Source organism: Simochromis diagramma, unplaced genomic scaffold (assembly GCF_900408965.1).
Source record: "Simochromis diagramma unplaced genomic scaffold, fSimDia1.1 OVJJ01000630.1, whole genome shotgun sequence".
Lineage (NCBI taxonomy): Eukaryota > Metazoa > Chordata > Actinopteri > Cichliformes > Cichlidae > Simochromis > Simochromis diagramma.
This window is the reverse complement of record NW_024386927.1, coordinates 1,709,385-1,732,163: the sequence shown is the minus strand read 5'-3', so window position 1 is coordinate 1,732,163 and position 22,779 is coordinate 1,709,385. Positions and strand designations below refer to the sequence as shown.

General features: G+C 41.2%; 1 protein-coding gene across 1 annotated transcript in view; it reads right to left on the bottom strand.

Annotated features, from left to right (window-relative positions):
* fam110b (family with sequence similarity 110 member B) overlaps nt 1–14,810 on the bottom strand; it is a 56,823-nt gene extending 42,013 nt beyond the window's left edge. Inside the window, exon 1 of the mRNA XM_040036924.1 lies at nt 14,514–14,810. The gene's annotated coding sequence lies outside the window, so the exon portion shown is untranslated. The remainder of the gene's footprint in view (nt 1–14,513) is intronic.
* Nucleotides 14,811–22,779: the final 7,969 nt, after the last annotated feature.

The following is a 22,779-nucleotide window of genomic DNA, read 5'->3' as shown; positions in this document are numbered from 1 at the left end:
TGGATAGCCCATCTATGAGAAGAGGGTATCTGTTGCCATTTGTAGGCAGTGTCCAAATGTGGTTCAACCGATCTATGGGACACTCTTGCTTGTGCTGCTGCTGGTCCATCAGCAGCTGTAGAGAACAGTGAGGTTTTAACAAACAAAGAGATAAAGTGAAACTGAGTGTTAAAAACACTTAAAGTACCCACAGCACCCACAGTGTGTACTTTTTATGCTGCCTTTTTTTAAAAACTTGGATATTTTTTAAAATCTCATTTCTTCCTCATTATGATGCTCAGTTTGAACTTCAGCATCATGACCATGTTTGACCATGTCTACAAATTTCCATTGCTGCCATGTGATTGGCTGATTAGATATGTGTGTTAATGAGCAGTTAAACAGGCTGGTGAGTGTATACTGGACGTGAAACAAAAGAATCAATTGAAAAGATGGCACATTAAACCAAATGTCTGAATATAACTTGAGTGGGAGCAGGTTATGTTCAACTAGAGCTGGGCGATAGAACGATAACGCGATATAACTTTTACTCGATAGAGAAATTAAGCTATCGCGATAGACCTCGCCGCTCTTGTCCTCTTAAAAAAAAAAAAAAAAAAAAAAGGTCAGCCAATCCAAATTAAGTAGCGCAGAGCCGAACCAATCACAGCCGCAGCGTCACGTCACGTGACTTGTTACGTACAGCACAAGTGCCAAGCCGCACGTGTGTTTGTTTGGGAAGCAGCCAGCGGGTAATGGAGGAAATGAGTGCGCCGACTAGAAAAATCAACCGAGTGTGACCGAAGAGAAAACAGATGATGGTTCCAATGCCGGAGAGATTGTCGAACGGAAGAGCCGTAGAAGTTCCGTAGTGTGAAGGTATTTCGGCTATTTCAAGTCTGACAAAAAACAGAGTAGCGTGCACTGTAAATTGTGCCGAAAGCAAGTCTGAAAATACAATAAACTGGTGCATGCGTCACACTGTGCGCCACGTTATTGTTTCGGTGAAATGAATTTCTACAATACTGTTAATTCTACTCTCTGCAGTGTTTAAATGCTTACATATACACACAGTTACTGTCCCTCCACACATACGACTCGGTTCTGCTTCTATGCCCCAGCTTTGTTTACTTTTTCCCACCGAGGCTTCTAGACTTCTGATTGGCCAACATTTCTGCACGGTTAGGAATCTAGCGCCACCTGCTGCTTTGGCATGTTCATAGCAGCGTTTTCCTTCATTTCTGCCTTTGTGTGGACGGGATTATTTTTTAAAACGAAAACTGAAAATCTCTGTTTTCAAAAATACCCGTGTACGTGTGGACGTAGCCTCAGTCTCTGACTGGAAGCGCTAATTCGTCATTCGGCTTTTGTCAGACTAGAGTAACTGTTAAAACTGTTTGAAAAGCTAAGCTATACAACAAGGAGAGATTGAGAATTTCCTTTTAGTTCTCAGTTTATTTGATATTGACAAAAGTTAGTCAGTTTTGTCTGTTCTTCTGTAAAACAAACTAAGATTTATTTTTAGAATTAATATTTTGTTTCTAAGTGGAATTGACAATTTAGTCGTCTGTTTCGTTTGTTCTATTTTGAAACTTAAACGCTTTAGCGGCTGCCTTTTGTGTAGTTTGCAATATTTGCCTTTATTTATCTGAAAAAGTCTCATGTTCCTTAAGTACATCTACCCTGTTGAACTTATTATGGGAAATAAATATTTAAATAAAAACAAGCTGCTGATTATTTCACATTTTACTTGTGAGCAACGGCACATTTAAATCTTACAAATATAGTTATTTGGCTTATATCGTGATAGATATCGTTATCGCCTGAAATGAAAAAAACATATCGTGATATGAAAAAATCTCATATCGCCCAGCTCTATGTTCAACATAAGTTTCTAATCCCGTAATCTCATTTTGTAGCACTTCCTTCTTCTTTAAACTTGTTCTACACAGGAACGTTGCTGCAGGTCTTTTCTCCCAGCAGCTGTTAGACTTTATAGCCATCACTGCTCACACAATATGTTGTTTACATCCCTGCTGTTACTTACACAGTTTTTCCATTGTCTGTAAAAAGTCTGGGTTTTTTAAGCACAAATATACAGCACATTTTGTACATTCTTTTTAAAAACAATTACCCTACTCCGTTGCACATTTCTTTGAATCCAAGTATGCTATTTTTAATAACAGTAAAGTATTTTTTTTTCTTATGTTTTAAATTTCACTTAAGAGACCATACAGTCTCTTATTCCTTATTTTTGCTCCATGCTGGTCACTCTTCTACTGGAACACTTGAATTTCCCCAGTGAGGGACAATAAAGGATATTTCTATTCTATTCTGTACATACAGACTGACTGGGATCAGAGACATTAGAGTGCTGAGAGCCAAATCAAAGCAGCACATGTTAATCCAGGCAGGGTTTGTACCACAAATAAACTGACAGCCTTGTGAAAAACTTGTGGTTTTGATGGCCTCAATCCAGCTGCTACACATATACATTGAAACGGACACAGAGAAACCCTAGGGACTGTAATTTGGACACAAAAAAATCCCTTAATCTGCAATAAGTACCAGTCCACTTTACGAGTAAAAATGCAGCCCTACTGCAAACTAAACACAAGACAAGCAAACAAGATTCCTCTAAAAAAGACAAATAGTAATAATCTGCATATCTTCCTCTGCAATTTAGACATCAGCTGGAACAAAACAATCCTCACAATATTCACCAGTGTTAGCACTAGTTTAAGTTTATTAGATAAAGGTATGAGGTAGATAAAGGGTAAACAGTACATTTCAAATCTCCTGCACACATGTGCCAAGATGCTGTGGGTCCTATACAGATACTGTGACAGGCCTCTAACTGAAAACACAGATGAACTCTCCAGTCTCAGTTCCCTCACAGTACTGCAGACAATGCTGAAAAAAGCTGTTATGTAATGTTATTAACTCACCAAATGAATGGCACTAACACACCGTGATGAACACATGCATGTCAGATTTCAGGAGTCAGTGTGGGGATGCTCCACCTCCACTATGCCGAGGAATTCTCCCTGCAATGGTCACTATATAAGCATAGAGGCCAATGCAAGGTTCAATAACTTGTACACTGACTGCTGAATGAGAATATTAAAAAAAATTAAAAATTCCCCACTTGCCCATGCGGGCGGTCTATTCTTCAAGCTCAGGCCCTCTACCAGAGGCCTGGGAGCTTGAAGGTCCTGCGCAAAATCTTAGCTGTTCCTAGGACTGCGCTCTTCTGGACAGAGATCTCCGATTGTTGTTCCTGGAATCTGCTGGAGCCACTCGACTAGTTTGGGAGTCACCGCACTGAGTGCTCCGATTACAACTGGGATCGCTGTTACATCGCTGTCCACATCTTCCTTCCACTTAGCGTACAGCCTCAGGGTGCTGGACTTGGGGTGAAATCCTCCATGCATGGTCAGGAGTTTCCTGGTCTTGATGTCAGTAGCTTCTATCTCCTCCTTTGGCCAGCTTATGCCAGCAGGGTACCTGATTACGGGCAGGGCGTAGGTGTTGATAGCCCGGATCTTGTTCTTACCGTTCAGCTGACTCCTCTGGACTTGCCTGACCCTCTGCAGGTACTTGGTGGTTGCAGCTTTTCTAGCGACCTCTTCATGGTTCCCATTTGCCTGCGGGATCCCCAGGTACTTGTAACTGTCCTCTATGTCTGCAATGTTGCCTTCTGGTAGTTCGATCCCCTCAGTTCTGACTACCTTCCATCTCTTTGTTATCATCCGACTACACTTCTCCAGTCCGAAAGACATTCCGATCTCATTGCTGTATATACTGGTGGTGTGGATCAGTGAATCGATGTCTCGTTCACTCTTGGCATACAGCTTGATGTCATCCATGTACAGGAGGTGGCTGACAACTGCTCCGTTCCGTAGTCGGTATCCATAGCCAGTCTTGTCAATGATCACACTGAGGGGATTCAGGCCTATGCAGAACAGCAGTGGGGACAGAGCATCTCCTTGGTAGATCCTGCACGTGATAATGACTGGTGCTATGGGCTTGAAGTTGGCCTCTAGTGTTGTCCGCTACATCCCCATTAAGTTCCTGATGAAGGCTCTTAGGGTCCTGTTGATCTTATATAGTTCTAGGCATTCCAGGATCCAGGTGTGGGGCATTGAGTCATAGGCCTTCTTGCAATCAATCCAGGCAGTGCACAGGCTGGTCAGCCTAGTCTTGCAGTCTAGGCTGACTGCTTGGTCTATCAGTAGCTGGTGTTTTGCGCCTCTGGTATTCTTGCCCATCCCTTTCTGTGCCGTACTCATGTATTGACACATGTGCCTGTTCATCTTAGCAGCTATGATGCCTGACAGGAGCTTCCACGTGGTGCTGAGGCAGGTTATTGGTCGGTAGTTGGAGGGGACCGGTCCCTTCTGGGGGGTCCTTGAGGATCAGGACCATCCGGCCTTTGGTTAGCCATTCTGGGTGTCTCTCGTCAAACAGCATGGTTACTGGACCCTGTTCAGGGAGGTTGCTGTGGTCTGCTCTTAGATCCACTAGCCACTGAGCATTGCCATTATGAGTTGCGTCCTTCTCCCATATGCTCTTCCAATATTGCGCCGTCTCCTGCCTTGGTGGTGCCGATTTCATATTGTTCCTCTGCCACTGAGAGTACACCTTGGCTGGTATACACACACACGCACATATATACATGTATATGTAGACCCAGTTTCGGTGTCTGGTTGCTGGGTTGGGGTTAACATTCATTCAGCTTTCACTTTGGGTTCTTGGGCGATATGTAAAAAGTTTCCAACTGACAGTCCAATAACCGATGATAGGCGATATATTCATGCAGACTTTTTGATGGGCAGAGCAATGTAATCATGTACGGACTGATTTGCGCGTTTCAAATTTGTACGTTTTGTTTGGAGGGAATATTTCACCTTCTTATCTTGCTTGTTTCAGTATTAACATAGCTACTTTTTGGATTACTCATTTATTTATTTGAGATGCACCAAATCGCACAAAAGACTTAACTTTACGTCAGAGATTTTTTTTATGTTCGCTGGCAGAGACATTTTTATTTTTAACTTACTTTGTGTTTAATTTTGTATTTGTTGTTTGGTCGAGTGTGTAAAACACATAAACACTGGAACGGCCTGTAAACACAGTTATAGTGGAAAAAAGAAGCCATTTCTTCTTTGTTTCCCTCCCCACCATTGTGTTTTGGTTTTTTTTTTGTAATAATATGTTTTCTGAACTACCTTTCTTTCTGTTATGAGTCTGAGTAAATGGTAAATGGCCTGTATTTGTATAGCGCTTTACTAGTCCCTAAGGACCCCAAAGCGCTTCACACATCCAGTCATCCACCCATTCACACACTGGTGATGGCAGCTACAATGTAGCCACAGCCACCCTGGGGCGCACTGACATCAACCAACATTTTTAGCAAACTTACTCATGGGCAAATAAATAAATCACTCTTATAAAAACGATCAGCGGAAGGCTCAGCCTATCTTCAATATATTCGTCCAGTCGCCCAACCTTAAATTGAACTACTCGTTCTTGTAGAGAACCAGTTCTCGATTCCCATCCCTAGGAGTGGTACTTGTTGTTGCCCTGAACCAGGGAATACTTGCAGCATCCATTCATGAATTGCAGTCTGAACTGAAGCACAGACTGATGACAGTGCTTGCCATGTTTTCCAAGGATGGCAAAGCAGAAAGATTTAACATCTCTAATCTGATTGGAGTAGACATGTAAAAGCCCCTCCCCCACTTCATCTGCTTGATGCCCACACATCCCTGCATTCATTTTCACCCAGACACCCTGATGTGACCCATCAGATTCTAATCTTAAATTACCTGAAGGAGTCCAGCAAGTACAAGAAGGAAGCTGAATTAATGTATTCTTCAACTGCAAGTGTGTGTGTGAGACAAAGAGAGAGTGAGGCTGTGTGTGGATCCTACTTCCTAGGTAAAATCAGCTCACACATTTGACAGGTAGTGCGCCTGATGCACATACATAGTCTCTGCAACATGGAGACCATGTGACAGATGGCTCATGGAGGATTTATTTCCATGGATACACACAAAAATAACTGCAAAGTAAAACGCTGTCTCTAATATTATTACACTGTGACTAAAGGACAAGGTGAAACCATTAAAATAAAGATATAAAAAAACCCAACATAAACGATAAAAGAAAATCATAAAAAGAAAGAAATGAAAGTCTACAATCGCTGTGTTTTTTTGTTTGTTTTTTTAAATTCTGTTATCCAAATCCCTTCAGAAAGTATTATTCCCAATCGTTGTTTTTTTGTTTTGTTTACACACTGAGGTGGAAAACAGCACAACGACAACGCCTTTACAACCAAATGTCGGTGTAGGGCACAATCAGCCAAGGTTTCGGGTGAGCTCATTGTGAAACCTAGCCCCACCCCACCATGTGATTTTCTGAGGTCAGATGGCCCAGGATGTGAGTGGGCGTTAACCCATTGTGACCTACACCCATTTTCACACCTTGGCTCATGTGATTAGGTAGAGGATCATTAGGGGGTCCATTGTCCCTCTCAGTGGGTTGCTCCTACGCGGCTTAAATCTGGGACTCTCCAACATGTGACCCTAGAACTGAAGAAGCTTCTCGGATGAGAGGTGAAACGTCTTCAAGCAACTTAAAGAAGTCCAGACGCTTTTCTTTCCAAGCTCGGACTACAATGACCTGGATGACTGAGAACCTTCACAGACATACTTCATCTAAACCTGCAGTATGCATAAAGTCATTAATCAACCACTTTGCCAAGTTGACAGAGGCTGCAGATCAGATCAACAGTTAAGACTCCACATCGCGAATGGACAAGCAACTGATTATGTTACTTTGTCATTTGTTTGTCATAAAAAAGTAATAAAATACTTACAGAGACTGGGTCCTGTGTGTGTGTGTGTGTGTGTGTGTGTGTGTGTGTGTGTGTGTGTGTGTGTGTGTGTGTGTGTGTGTGTGTGTGTGTGTGTGTACATATTTAGACATCTTTGTGAGGACAGAAAACTGACATGCTACTATACTTGTCGGGACTAACAGTCACTAATGGGGACGAAATGCCGTCCCCACAAGTTTGAAATGTGGTTTTAGTGTCAGGGTTACAGTTAGGTTATATATAAATGTCTCACTGTGACGCTAAATGCTAAGCCATCAGGTGTTTTAAAAATTAATCGGCTATGTACCACAGGCCTTCAAGCTGGCTGTAGTTAAACCTTTACTCAAAGCATCTCTAGACCCAGCAGTCTTAGCTAATTATAGGCCAATCTCCAACCTTCCTTTCATATCAAACATCCTTGAAAGAGTAGTTGTCAAACAGCTAACAGATCATCTGCAGAGGAATGGTTTATTTGAAGAGTTTCAGTCAGGTTTCAGAGCTCAGCACAGCACAGAAACAGCTTTAGTGAAGGTTACAAATGATCTTCTTATGGCCTCTGACAGTGGACTCATCTCTGCTTGTCCTGCTAAAAAGCTGGTGGCCTAAAAACATGTAAAAAAGCCTTATTTTTCCTCTGTACAAATGCTGAATATAAACTTCAGTTTCATTGGATACTGCCTTTACACTGCTATGTTCGTCTTGCTTTCATTTCTAGAAAATAAACGTGCAGATGCTTAAATGTCTTCTTTACCTTATCCGGTCTGTAAGTCAGTGACGTCAGACTTACAGACGAGATTCTGGGTCCAAAGTCAAACGAACACTGTGGGTTTATTGAGAGTTAAAAACTGTCTAAATTCTTTCATCTTTAATAAAAGGATCAGTGTTGCTGCCTTACTATGGAACGCCAGGACTGCCATAATGAATTAATTAAATACACCATTAAATAATTAATTAAATGTGGCAATAATTAAATAAAAATGGGAAATAATTAATTAAATAAATATTTTTGACACATTTAATTAATTATTGACACAAATGGCAACTGTTCAGAGACGTGGTTACAAAGAGGATTTCAAACTCCAGGCTGTCAGTCACACAGTAGAACTTGGGAACAGAGCAGCTGTGAAATCTGTCTTTCATATTATGCTCAGCGTCTTTTAGTTTACATTTTGACTGCACAATTGTGAACTTTTTGTTATGCACAAAAACAACATTGTTTTATTTTATTTATGGAGCATTATTATGTAATAAATGCTGATAATTTATTTCGGAGTAATTTTTTCTTCTACATCTCCGCTGTATGATAATAAAAGTGCCTGTGTGAGATCTGGGACACAGCTTTGACTAAGAACTCTCTTTTTGTTCTTACTTTATGGCTTTAAAAAAATATCGAGATATATATCGTATATCGCCATCCAGCTAAAGAATATCGAGATATGAATTTTGGGTCATATTGCCCAGTCCTACTAACTAGGGCTGGGCCATATCATACCGTTCACAGTAATAGTATAATGTTGGGCAACGACAAGAAAATGAAATATCGCGATAGAATATGGGTAAAACGCGCATGCGCAGTGCCTTTGTTTTCATACGCACATGGCGGAAAAGGCACGGCGGTGACGGAGAATGACAAGGGCGAAAATGGATCGTTGAATGAAACGGATAAACCAGTGCTGGTTTGTAAAAATGCTGCAGCTTCAGTGGTGTGGAACTGGTTTGGCTTTCGTCCGTCAGATACACAACAAAACACTATTTTTGGTAGAGCATGCTAGCGGGCCGTCGTTATTACCGTGTTGTTTGATTTTAAGTGTGCCGTATTTTCCAATCCTTTGATTTTTCTGAAAATCGGCAGTGCCCCTTATAATCCCGTGTGCCTTATATATTAATCCTGGTTGTGTTTACTGACCTCGAAACGATTTTATGTGGCGCTCAAAAATCTGTCAAATGTTTAGTACGACTTTGCTAAGCTACGAACCCGCGCCGCGGCAACATAATGTTACCGTATTGTGTGTGTATAACCTCTTTTTCAGTTTTGTGGATATTATACATGGTTATGCTGAGGATATGTTGGCCAGTTTCCACTGGAAATGCCTTTTGGTTGAACTGTCAGCAAAGAATTTACATTTGCATTGTTAAAGTTTATATAACTGTAATGCACATAAAAAAACAGCTGCTTGTTTAAGTGAAAATACATTGATGGGTTTTTTTTGCACTAATAAAGTTGTGGAGTTGTAAAGTATTTTTTCTAGTGTCAATTATATCGTCAGTTATATCGTTATCGCAAATTTTCAAATCTATATCGTGATAAATATTTTGGGTCATATCGCCCTGCTCTACTACTAACAACTGCGCTGCCAAAAATGTGTCAGTGCAAAGAAAAAGAAGAGACCATGATTAGCTCTTCATTCACTGTCAGACACCTTAATAATGTTCAGTTCAAACTGCAGAACACACACAATGCAGACAGACGCCGAGCTGTAACAGAGGAGAGGCTCAAAGTAGCACACTCTGCTTTTATTATTTAATCTGAGAGTCACTGGAAATGGTAAAAACTAGTCCCTAAGGACCCCAAAGCGCTTTACACAACCACTCATCCACCCATTCACACACTGGTGATGGCAAGCTACATTGTAGCCACAGCCACCCTGGGGCGCACTGACAGAGGCGAGGCTGCCGGACACTGGCGCCACCGGGCCCTCTGACCACCACCAGTAGGCAACGGGTGAAGTGTCTTGCCCAAGGACACAACGATCGCCCCAAATGTAAAAATACTGGACACTGCTGATCATTTACATGGGTGAGTACAAATTCAGAGTCGGTGCTGTTTCACAGTTACTCTGCACAGCTCTCTGTACGTCACCACTGATAGCAGAGCTGGTTGTACAGTAAACTTTATTGGAAATGTCCCTTAGCACAGCAATGCATGCTCCAGTGTTGGGTAGTGTCACATCCTGAGTAAGCCCTGCCTTCACTGCGGTCGCTGCAGTTTGCTTCATTTACCTCCATCATTTGAATGTGCTCCTTCTAAAGGGGTCAAGTCATTGCTGCAGTAGCTTTAGCCTGATTGTCTGAACTGATTCTAAAGAAGAAGAAGCAGCAGCACTGTCTTTGGAAAAAAGAAAACACTTTTCAATAACTGCTAATACATGACGTCTGTAACTTCACAGATACCTGGGAACCCATCATCTCATGCATTTGATTAAATCCCTGTCAGCTGTTCCTGGTAACTGCAATCTAAAGCTCCAGCTAGAGCAGAGAAACAGCCTGACTAAATCATTCACAGCAGAATTCATAAAGGCTACAGACAGAAGCTGTGCACCATGAGCAAGGACACCTGTGGCTCTCAGGTAAAACTTCCTCAATCTACATCTCAGTCGAAGCTGGAAGCACTAAACTCTAGGCTTGTTTCTACAACAAAGCAAAGACTGTGCAACTCACTGCCCAGACAAATTTAAAAGGTTATTGCATCACTTAAGTGTGCACAGGATGAAGAGGGAGGACAAGGTGAGAGCTCTGCAGTGTTACCAAAGCAAAGGTCAGGTTTTATAAAGGGCTCTTCCATGTTTCTTCTTGCTTCTTTGATGCTGGCTCAATGTAGCATTGATCTGAATGAAGAGTGGAAGTTACACTACTTGTTAACTGCTGAGCACACAGTGAGAAAACTAACTTAATACTGGTGCAGGACTGTTAATGACAGCTCTGTAAAAAACAGCTTCAGTCATGTTGATGTTGACTTTTAAAGCGGAAATAGCATCGTCTTCACACAAACACACTTCACACATGTTTTTGCTTTTTTAGGCAGACTTTAGCTCATTGAGAAGAAAAACTAGACTCTGTAAGAAAGCAAGAATTTGATTCAATAACCGCTGGTCAAATTCAACATTGTTCACTTCTGACTCAGACCTCCTGGTTGGGGATAAACAGAGGAGTTAGTGGCTTCCCTGTGGCCATGTTTTCTGCTGCTTGGCCTCCCTCAAGGTTTCGCGTTCACACGGAAGGGCAGAAGGTTTTCCTGGAATAGTTGTCCAGTGGTTTCACTGCTACCTTAAGCCTTCTGTGTATGAAGCTGCTTGTCTCTTATAGCTGTTTCAGGATAGTTGCTCTCCCTTTAACTGGTTTTCTATGTACATACACATGGAAAGTTGGGAAGGTGCAGATGGAAAACGTCTGCCTTTTCTATTGGCTATAGTGGTCCTGACTAAAATACCCAGCAACAGATGACATGAAGATGTACTTCAGCTGCACCACAGTGTTCACTCAAGCCTGATCAGAAATGGACTCAGTGGAAGTGTGGCTTCTTAAAGTGGACATGAAACACTAGATGTATAAAGGCCATTGCTGCTGCTGATTACTGCCACACCTGTTCTCGATCAAGAATAAGGTGATCCAAGAAAATTCAGGAACAAATGAGAAACAACCCTCAGGTCTGAGTCTGAAAAGGTTATTAAGGCTAAAGCTGTGTCACTTCAGCCAAACACAGTACGAGCCATTTATCCACAAATGGCGAAAACATGGAACTTATATTATCTTTGTCTAACGTTTACATTTGTTTGATACTCTGAAACATTGAAGTGTGACAAACATACAAAAAACAGGAATTCAGGAAGCTTGCAAACACTTTTTCACACCACTGTAATTTCCTCTGGTGTTAATAACGTACACGACTGAAGAGCTGGCAGTCCTTACAGGAACAGCATCATTTACAAAGGTGAGACACGTGTCCTTCACATTCAGACATTTTGGAAGTAAAGTGTTTCACATTTCATGCAAAGATACTTTGAACCTTCAAAACACGAACAGTTCTGTGATGCGCACTCGTGCTGGTTATTGCTGACCCCTGCAGTTTTCACACTTTGGTTACTAAGAGCAGAAAAGTGCTGGAGATTAAAGAGCCTGGGATTTTCACAGATTAAACTTTGTCTAATCTGAATGACAAAAACTCAATCTTCAACATCCTGACCTGGAGTTAGCAGCAACTTTCTTTAGCCTCACTGAACTACAGCTTAGCAATGCATGAACCAGTCTCCCACCTGCAGCTTGTGGACAGTGACCTTCCAAGTACAAGCACTGACTACTGCTGCCAGAATCAGTCCATGGCAGCAGAGTCCATCTGACTGCAAGATGAGAGCCTGTCCAGCAGTGACGGGGCTTAAAAATTTGGCCTATAAGGAAACTGATGGTGCCGTTTTCTCAGAAGGATGAAAAAATGAAATCATAAAGCATACCTGGGGTTCCTGCCCAGTAATGTCTGTGTGGGAAACACTGCACTATTCAGTCTGAAAATACAGAGACATTGTTTTTGGTCTGTATCTTATATACTAAACTGTATTCTGTGTACAGTTTCACACAAAACTCTATGTGATCAAGACTTATTTGCTGCCCTAAATGACTATAAGATGCAGGAATGATGCCCAGAGAGCAGACGGTGAGCTGCTGCTCTGTGACAAGCTTAATGAATGTAAACTTACCCATAATGCACTGTTGGCTGTGATTTTTAAGCTGAGCACATGTACTAGAGCAGTGGTCTCAAACCTTTTTTGCGCCACGGACCGGTTTTGTTTTTATGCCCGACAATATTTTCATGGACCGGCCTTTAAGGTGTCGTTGATAAATACAACAAAATAAAACTAGTACCTGTACCAAAAAACAGAAGATTTATTCATAACACACGTGAAAAGACCCAGGAAAACCGAGTTAACGATAAAAACAATAACAAAATAACGCTGAAAACCAATAAAACCCTGAAAACCAGACATTTCACACCTGAGCCTCAACTCTCGCGGCCCGGTACCAAACGACTCACGGACCGGTACCGGTCCGAGGCCCGGGGGTTGGGACCGCTGATCTAGAGTATATATTGTAACAGTCATTTCTGTTCAAACCTCTTCAGCCCTTCCTCATTTCTTTATATTTCACTAGGTAAATGTGTAACAGTGATTTACTGAATCAATTCCATGATGTAAATATTTGTTCTGTAAAAATTGTGTGTTTCTGTTTGTATAAGTGCTTTTCTTCTGTTGCTGTTACAACCAAATTTCCCCTTGTGGGACAATTAAAGGATTATTCTGTTCTATATACGCTGCATAACAGAGTTTGTATAATGTTAACAAGCTTGAAAGCTAACACTTGGTATTACTAATAATACCATGATTGATGTTCCACTGAGTTTCTTGTGTTTGATTTTGTTTTTAAATCCATGAATGCTTTTACCGCAGTGGCAGCGTGTTTGGGATCATTGTCAGGCTGAAAAATGAAGCTGTAACACATCAGTTTTCAGACGGTAGCTAAAATCTGATGGTACTTTGCAGTTTTCGTAATTCCATGAATTTTAACACTACTGGGTTAAATACAACCCTAAACCATGGCAGAACCTCCAACGTGTTTGCCACTCACTTTCCTGACCTCCTCCATACTTACTGATGATGAAGCACACATTGTAAATTTGGATTCAACACTAAAACTGGTCAATGGACTGGTTCTTATATAGCACTTTTCTACCCCGTTGAACTGGACTGATACTGACAGCGACTTGTTGCCACAGCAGCCTTTTCTCCCCGTTTCCTTTCAGTAAAGTGGACACGAAGCACTAAATGTATAAAGGCTCATTTACACCATGCTCCCAAACGCTGACATAGATGTAACACTGGCTGTTTGGCTGAATTTAAGAACAAGTGCTTAAAGTTTAGGGCCATCTACTGTCAGTATGATCCCTGGGTTACATTGATTACACTGGTCCGGCTTTTTGGTCTGGTGATTCAAACAGACTCTGCTCCACACTGTTGTCATTTAGAAAGTCCTTCACGACATTACAGCTAACAGGTGGAATTTCCCGTGTAACTGCAGCTAGCCAAAGAACCACCTACTGCTAAAGACAGAGTGAAAGTGGACAGTGTTTCTTATGGTTAAAGGGTGGAACAAGCACAAAATGGTCAGGTACAAGCAACAGCCTACAAGTGAAAAGGTGTGTGTGTGTGTGTGTGTGTGTGTGTGTGTGTGTGTGTGTGTGTGTGTGTGTGTGTGTGAGTGAGAGAGAGAGGGGGGGGGGGGGAGAGAAGTGAGTGTGCACATACCAAAAGACAATGTTTTCCTCCCTCAAAGCTAGCATGAGCATCATATACTGCAGATATATCTAAAGCCACTGTGACATGGAGGAGGAAGACAAACGTCCCCAAAGCATTCAGAGGTGTCCCTACCTGTGATACCATGTGTCACGAGCTGTTTACAACACCAACTACACCTGCATGCGCGCGCGTCCCCGCGTTGCTACTGCTGCTGCTGGTGGTGGGGGTGGTGCAGTGCAATGCAATGCAATGCGACCCCCCCCGTCACAGCAGCACAGCCATGGATGTTACACCTCGGAATGCCTGTGTGAAGCTAGCTCTGCACCACCACCCCTAACCTCACACGAAATCACATCAGCACCTCTCATAGGGCTTCGTCAGAACAACGGATAAGTGCTACGTTATATGATTTGTCCTCAGCGCCTGACTGGATCGCATTATCCCGAACAATAGCCTTAGTTACGACAAGACTGCTAATGAAGAAAAAAAGACAGGTCCTGCGTTTCATCAGAAGTGTCAGTGCCGTTTCAGCCATTGCAGCTATGAAATGCAGACAGGTTAACATCACAACTAAGCTAGTTAGTTGTCCTTACCTGGATATCCAGCTCCAGAAAACAAAGGATGATGCTGCGGTTTCTCTCCGTTAGGTCAGAGCGTCTCTTCGGCCTGACAGCATCCTGTTTCCAGTCAGCAGCACCGCTGTGAGGCTGCGCGGCAGCACGAAGGCCGCTTCCGGTCACAACTTCAAGCATTATGGTCGACTTTGACCCTCGTTAACGTTTATATAGTTGTCTATTTATAAAGGACAAAGAAGATATTCATTATACCCTAACAAATTTTAGTGAACCTCTGATAACTTGTTTATGTTGGCGTACTGGCATTTTATAAAATCCAATCATAAGATGCATCCAATCGTAAAAACAAGAGTTAAAATGAACTACAATGAACGTAAAAGCATAAAAAAAATCAGAAAGACTAGTCGTAATAAATATTGTAGCATAATATAATTGAGTGATGAGTGAATAAATTAATATAAAGATACCTTTGATGTACTGTAGCTTGGCCTACTTTTACTTTTATTTTGAAAGGAAAAACCCTTGTTTTCCGCTTAGTGATCCACTACTGCGGCTACCTTGACGGGGGCTCAGCCCCTGCAATAAAGTAGATAGATGCGGCTGAACGGGAAAGCAGCCTTGGACTGTCTGCTTCTTTACTTAATTTTAAATCCACTCTTAGCATAGACAGTCTTTTATCTCGATTTTCTACGTGGTGTCCTTTACTTTCCCCCCGTGACTCTTTGTATTTATGTTAGACGTTGGCATATCTAGTTCTTTGTTGGTGAGTTTTCCCCTGTGGAATGAATGGAGCGGTCCAGTCATTAAAGGGCCAGTGCGAATCTTATTTTTGACAGCTGGGTGGCCCACATGCATGTGCTAACAGCTAGAATAAGAAGCGGGTTTAGCATTTCTTGCAGCAGCACCCCAAAACTGGCGAACAATTTCATTGTAAACTGTCCCATTAAACACATGAACACTGATTTAAGTTTTGATCAGGAATGGAGTGTTGCAAGGTTTTTATTAGAGCCTGCCGATAGAGGAATTTTCAGGCAACCTTGGTATCCTGGGTGGGTAACATGAAGCCAGAACAGCATCTGGTTTTGATACTGAAAACAAAATGTAATTGAAAGATTAAAAAAAAAACGTGAACTGAAAAAGCAAACACTGACACTGAATTTTTACATTTACAGTGTTTTTCCTTTTATGCTTGCAATTTCTTTTTTGCTTTTTTCTGTTTCAATCCATTGTCACTGCTTTACATAACAGCAGTTAATGCATGCAATAATGTATTCAATAATCATGCTGTCTGTCCAGACGGCACAAGTGTACTTCACAGAATAGGTGCACAAGTGAAAGTCCATTACACTAGAGATGTACCGATCTGATATTAAGTATCAGTCTGATACTGACCTAAATTACTGGATCGGATATCGGAGAGAAATAAAAAATGTAAACCGATCCATTAAATATCAAAAAAGCACCTCACAAAACTTGCGACATGGCGTAACTCGGCTCATAACCGTAGCGCGGCGGAGTAGTATGCATCACGTGATAGAGCGGCTGTGGCATGAGACCTGTTGTCTGGTTGAGCATTTGGAGGCTCGCTACCAAACTGGCATTTCATCTACCAGAAAGTGATCCCAGAGAGAAGTAAAGCAAGTGTGTAAGTTCATCTCTGAATGTTTGTAAAGCATTCCAGCGTTAAGTTTAACAACCGATATATGGACGACTGCCTCTCTCTCTCCCCCTCTCCTGCTGCTCCTCCTGTATGCAGATGATGTGTGCCTACAAGCATGGAAAGACCGGCTCTTTGAAAACGGCATGCACCTGAACATCAAGAAGACTGAGTACCTTGAATGCGGCCCCCAGATCAACAGTACCATCACTATCGACGGCGAGCCGCTGACTAAAGTTGCCCAATTCAAGTACCTCGGGTCCCTTGTCACCTCGGACTGCAAAACTCTACCAGACGCCAGACTCCGTGTCAACACAGCGTGGAGGAAGTGGCATCAGGTGAGTGGAGTCTTATGTGACAAGAGAATGCCAATCTATCTTAAGGCAAAAGTCTATAAGTCAATTGTGCGCCCAGTGGCACTCTACGGGTCAGAGTGCTGGCCAGCGACGACCAAACACGAACAAGCTCTTCACACCATGGAGATGAAGATGCTGAGGTGGCCTCTGGGTCTCACACGACTTGACCGAGCGAGGAACGAAGATGTCAGGAAACAATGGGGAGTGACACCGATCACAGACAAGATGCGAGAGGCGAGGCTCCGATGGTACGGCCATGTTGTCCGGCACCCTGCTCCAGGGCTGGGCCCCCATGCACCCACCCGCCCACAACCCCGGCAACACACCAACCAGGACCCAAGCCCCCGAGGCCCGGCCCGGGCCCCAGCCCAGAGACGGAGCGCCCCCAGAACCTCACGCCCATCCCGGACCCACCCAGGGGCAGCCAGGCTACCAGGTCAGTAACCCACGTCCGTCAGCACAGACCCTCCCCTAGCCCCGCTGCACGCAGCCGCGAGGAAACAGTCACCTGAGAGCCAACAGAGCCCCTAACCGGACATGACCGCTACCCCGGGTTGAGCCCCCCAAGGAAGATGCCTCCGGGGAACCCCCCGACGCCCTAAGCCTGTCCCTACCCCCACACCAATCACAACAGTGAAGGCGGGACCAAACTATGACCCCCCACCCCCACTAGGTGATGGAGCTGATCAAAGGAGCCCAGAGCAATTGATCTGATGTGGTGGCAGAGGCTGTATCAAGACTAATGTAATCTAATAGATAATTTCTATATTGGTTAGAATTAAGATTATTTTTATTTTTCCAGTTCATGAGGACTGTTTTCTTGGCTATGCATAGGGCAGTGAAAACCATATGGGCGATATTCTTTTCTGAAGTGACATTATCTAAGCTGCCCAACAAACACACTAAGGGGGAAGTTGGAATGTTACATTTCAGACACTTCGATAAGTCTTCACATATCTCGCGCCAAAACTTCTGAACTGGTGGACAGAACCAAAGAGCGTGGATATAATTGTCCGGTGAATTGGTTTGGCAGTGTGAGCAGTTGTTGGTAGACGTAAAGCCCATCTTGAACATCCGATGACCTGTATAGTGCACTCTATGTAATATTTTGTATTGAATTAATTGAAGACTGGGATTTCTAATTAGATGAAAGGTTTTTAAGCAAATCTGAGACCAGAAGTTTAGGTCTAAGTTAACTGATAAATCCGCTTCCCATTTTGCAATAGGAAGTGATATTGATTCATCTGTTTTAGAAAGCATTCTGTATATTTTGGATAGTAATTTGGGGGTTTTAAGAGTAAGAAATTGAACCACACTTGGTGGTGTTTGTAGTTCAACTTGACCCGGTTTAAATTTCTTTTTTACTATGGATTTAATTTGTTGATATTCTAAAAATCTTTTCTTGTTGATCCCATATTGTGTAACTAGTCCGTCAAATGAGATAAATTCTGTTCCTTCTAGTATATGTTCTAAATATTTGATTCCTTTACCACTCCAATCTGAAAAGTTTATCATATTATTGTTTTGTAATATGTCAGGGTTGTTCCAGATAGGTGTACGTTTGCATGGGATTAATGAAGACGCCGTCAATTTTAGAAACTCCCACCATGCTGTCAGAGAAGAGCTGATGTTGATGCTTTTAAAGCATCCATGTCGTTGGATGTTTGAGCTGATAAATGGTAGGTCTGAAATCTCTAGATTATTGCAAAGTGCTTGTTCTACATCTAGCCAAGGTTCATCTAAGAGGGTATGTTTAGCCATCCTGAGATAAACTGAACCCTGTTGGCTAAGAAGTAGTGCTGAAAGTTAGGCAGTTCTAGTCCTCCTTTATCCTTGGTCTTTTGTAGTGTTTTTAAGCTTATACGTGGGGGTTTATTTTTCCAAAGGAATTTGGACATACATGAATCTAGAGATCTGAACCAATCTTGTGGCGGTTTAGTTGGGATCATTGAGAATAAATAATTTATTTTTGGTAAGACCATCATTTTTATAGCAGCAACCCTTCCCATGAGTGATATGGGTAGACATTTCCATCTAGCCAGATCATCTTCTACCTTCTTTAAAAGTGGGATATGGTTTAATTTAGTTAGATCTGCAAGCTTGGGAGAAACATTAATACCTAAATATTTTATATTTCCCGATTGCAGTGGTGTAGAAGAGGAATTATGGAGGGAGCAATTAATCTGTAGAACTGTAGATTTTGACCAGTTAATTGAGTAATCTGATATTCTTGCAAAAGAGTTTATCAATTCAATCACCCCAGAGATATTGGTTTGTGAATTTTGGAGAAAGAGTAACACATCATCCGCATAAAGGCTGATTTTATGTTCCACGTTCTTGCATTTTATGCCCTTAATTACTGAATTCTGTCTAATTACTGCTGCTAGTGGTTCAATAAAAATTGCAAACAGTGAAGGGGAGAGTGGGCATCCCTGCCTGGTGCCCCTCAAGAGACAGAAGCTGGAGGATGTCTGGTCATTTGTTCTAACACAAGCTGTTGGGGAATTATATAATATTTTTAACCAGTTTATGAAAGAGGATCCAAAACCAAATTTGTGTAAAGTTGCAAATAGAAATTTCCAGTTAACTCTGTCAAATGCTTTTTCTGCGTCTAAAGAGAATATTGTAGTTTCTAGGTTTTTACTGTATGAGTAGTCTATCAAATTAAGTAATCTACGTGTATTTGTTGATGAGTGCCTACCTTTTATGAAACCAGTTTGGTCAGGATGAATTAAGAGGGGGGTTATTTTCTCCAGTCTCTTTGAGAGAGCTTTGCAGATTATTTTAAGGTCTACATTTATAAGGGATATTGGACGATAGCTTGAGGGATATACAGGGTCTTTGCCTGGTTTTAGCAGGAGATTAATGTTTGCAGAATTCATATTTGATGGAAGTCTGCCCTTTTCTTTAATTTCCAACAACGTTCTGTAGAAAACTGGTGCTAGAATCGACCAGAATTCTTTGTAGAATTCTGCAGGAAAGCCGTCTGGACCTGGAGCCTTATTATTGGGCATACTTATCAGAGCTTCCTGGAGTTCACCTGGTGTCAGTGGTGAATCCAGTGCCATTGCTTGAGTGTCCAATAATTTTGGAAGAGTTATGTTGTCCAAAAACTGATCAATTTCTTTTTTAGATGGGTTTATTTGTGGTGAATACAACGTTTTATAGAAATCCCTGAAAATGTTGTTTATTTGTATCGGTTCATATATTGTGTTCCCAGATGAATCTTGAACAGCACATATAGTTGTTTTTTCTTTATTTATTTTTAGCTGGTTTGCTAGAAATTGACCGGATTTATTACCATGTTCATAATTTTGTAGGCGTAGTCTTTGTACTAAGAATTTTGTTTTTTTATCAATTATCTCATTTAATTCTAGTTTTGTTTTGCGTATTTTGTTCAATGTTTCCTGATCTTGGTGGGACGCGTAGGCTTCTTCTAGTGATTTGATGTTTTTTTCTAATTCCTGAATATTTTTGTTTTCTTTTTTCTTTTTATGTGATGAGAAAGAAATTATTTTACCTCTCATCACAGCTTTCCCTGCTTCCCATAGAACAGAAGCTGATGTTTCGGGAGTGTCATTATAGTCCAAATATGAAGTCCACTCTTTTTTAAAATATTTAATAAAGTCTTCATCTTTAAGTAGTGATATATTAAATCTCCAGTTTTTTCTTGGCGTAGTATTATTCTTGTGCATTAGTGTTAAAGATACAGGACCATGATCGCTGACAGCTATAGGGTGAATCTCAGTGTCTGAAATGTCGTTCAGCAGTGAGCTGCTGACCAAAAAATAATCCAGACGAGAGTAGGAGTGATGGACATGTGAGAAAAAAGTATATTCCTTACTGGTGGGGTGAAGGGAGCGCCATGCATCGCAAAGACCAAAGTCGCTCATATACTGTTTGATTATATTTATGGACTGCCAATTACGCTGAGTTCCTGCTGTATTGAGCCTATCCATGTCTTCATTTAGTCCAAGGTTGAGGTCGCCTCCAAGAACAAGTGTGGCATCTAAGTGTTCAGAGAGTGCACTGAAAAAACCGTGAAAGAATGAGGGATCATCAACATTTAGACCATATACACTTGCAATACATAGCTTTTTATCAAGTATAGATAGTTTAATGATTAAGAATCTGCCCTCTGGATCTATAACTGTATCGAGTACTGTGAAATTAATATTTTTATGTATTAAAATTGCTACTCCCCTTTGTCTAGAATTATAACAAGCTGAGAACACATTGGGAAACTCAGGTGTTTTAAGTTCATTCGAACCTCTAAGAGGTCTGTGGGTCTCTTGTAAAAGGACAACATCTGCCTGTAGTTTTTTGAGTTGGTTAAATATTTTTAACCCATCTGACCCAGTTTCTACCTGTATCTACTGTTTCATGATTTAACTGAAGTTTGCTAAACTATAATTGTCAGTGTTTATCCTGCTCTCAGAGGGCAAAGGAATGAAATAGACTATTCAAACTCTCTGTCATTAGATACACAGTGTGAAATTCATAATTCTCTCAACAAACAAAACTATAATGGCAAACATGAACAGCTCTGCTTATTTCTGAGACAAAACTTTATTCTTCGACTGTTTTAATATTTAGACAGTGCACATTTGTAGGCTGAAACTGTCAAAGAAAGCAAATATATATCCATTTACTTTCTGTTGACCATAACCTCAAAACTATATTCAAGAAATGTCTTTATCCTGTGCTGTGTGTGGAGGCTGTGCTCGATCACCTCAGTCAGTGCTAGCTAACATGACTGAGTTATGGTCTCCATGGTTACATCACATTTTACATTATTACATGTTAGCAGCTTCCAAAGATATAGCTCTCTACAGCTGTAACACTTTCACTGTTTGCAAATTATTTCATATGTTTGATAGTTATGAAGACTGGATATGTTGTAAGCTCATGCTAGGCCGTTGCTATGGTGTTTGCTGTTTTTGGGTGGACAGTGCATCCGATTCCTGTTGTTGGCTGTCCACCGTAGGAGGGCTGCGTTCCATTTCAAAGTGCTGACAGTCTGCCGTAACTCGGATTCAAACCCCACTTTCTCCTTTAAGAAAAAGCCTTTTATAGCTGTTGGTGACACACACACTAACACACATATATACTGTCACTTTGCCTCACAATAACAATGCAACTTTACTAAAACCTTTAGAGTATCTGATATAAAATATAAACATGAAGCAACAACAGGTTTAATGATAAAGACCAGGCTCTTTAGTTAATGTTTTACAGTCCTGAATGACTCCTTGGACATTCATATAATTCACCGAAGTGGAGTTTAGAATGCACTTTATATTCAGACTGTGTAATTTTTTACATTGTTACCTTTAATAATGTCATGACTAAGGTTTACTGGCTGGAGGTTTGATGGATCAGGCGGACGATAAAGTCAAAAACGGACTTGAATACAAACAGCCATGTTCTCATTTGCAAGAATCCTACTTTGATTTTTGTTTACATTCATATTATTTTAACCAAATATTGAATACAATTATGATATGGATGTACACTGCCTTTTACTCAGGGATCCCAGGACACATCCCTGCCCCACCATGAGCCTGGGAGGATATGTGGTTATCAAATGAAAGGACTGATATTGAATATGAATATTACATGCAAATTGAATTATAATACAAATTCCTAGATATTTGTTAAATCCAGCAAGAGTAATATCGATTACATATGTCTGAATTGCTAACCCAAGCTTAATAAACATCAGTGTTACATGGGTAACATTGATTAAAGTTTCAAGTATAAAAGAAAAGCAGCAAAAAAAAAAAGCAAAATAAAAAAGAAAGTCTAACATTTTGAGGTCATTTTCTTCCCAACTGACAAGAAAAATGCTTGTCAGACTCTCATAGCAAACGATCACTATTTATGATGACTTAGAGTAGTAAGGCATGTTAGATTGTGAGTTGTGTACTTGTTTTAGTATCCTTCTGTAAAGTTAGAGTCACCATCTCTAATTTATACATGACTAACAGCATTATTAATAGCATATTTCTTAACATAATTAGAAAAACGACACTTTGTAAATAAGTGAAAGTATTGTTCCTAATCCCATCTGCTTTGAAATACTGGACTTTCAAATTTACCTCATGAAAGATAATAACTCACTGTGGCTCACAGTCATTATCTCCTTTCTCTGTGATACTGTGAATAAATGCTGCTGGTAACTCACTGTGGGAAAGCTGTGTTATTAAAATGAAAACATCTGTGTCATGTGTAACACATTCACAGAGGAAGAGGACACGCAGAGGCTGTA